This window comes from Pagrus pagrus (genome assembly GCF_965226575.1).
Source record: "Pagrus pagrus genome assembly, chromosome: 12".
NCBI lineage: Eukaryota > Metazoa > Chordata > Actinopteri > Spariformes > Sparidae > Pagrus > Pagrus pagrus.
The window spans coordinates 15124526-15125424 of NC_140196.1; positions in this window are offsets into that span (position 1 = coordinate 15124526).

Below are 899 nucleotides of genomic sequence, written 5' to 3' on the forward strand. Positions count from 1 at the left end.
AGCAGTTTAATTGTCCTCATGTGTCACTGCGGCCGAGCTGTGCGGCTTCAGCACCACCCAGTGGACGATTGATGTATTACAACCAGCTCACAGCACATTCACTGCGAACTCATCTACAAAACTATTAAAAGCATAATTAACCCTCGTGCAACTGATAAAAAAAATAATGGTGCAAAAATGTACTCAGACCACATTTATGGTCCATGTCAAAAAAATGTCATAAAACACTTAAGTCCTGATAGTAACAATCAAATATTCACTCATTTTCAGGATTTAAATACTAATTTGTTTACATGATGACACTGTTTTTATAAATGAAAAAAATATAAACTTAAAACTTATAAAATATACTTAATATTAAATATTTTCATGGCAGTTTTTGACGTTTTGTTGCACTAAATGTGATCTTTTATCAGTTGCATTATTATGAGACAAAGCCCCCTATAGGTCACAAGGGTAATAGTGCTGCAGTAAATACAGTGGTGCAAAGTACATTTACACAAGTACTATAGTTAAGTACAATTTTGAGGTATTTCCATTGTCTGTTACTTTTTACTTCTACTACACCACATTTCAAAGGCAAAGTTTAAACTTTTTTTTTTCTGCTACATTTATTTGATATCTTTAGTTACTGGTAACTTTGCAGATTCTATATATAATCAATAAATATGTTATGATAAAACTTTATTTATCCCTCACAAGCACAAACGGATATCTCTGTTTTGATTTATTCTCCTAAATTCCGTTAGGAATTTTTTCTTTGTGTACTCCAGGGACAATCAGTCAAACTGTTGGATTGTATCAATAAAATAAATATATTTTACTTATTTTTATATATATTAAAGTTTTATCATAATATATTTTTATTGAGTATATATAGAATCTGCTAAGTTACCAGT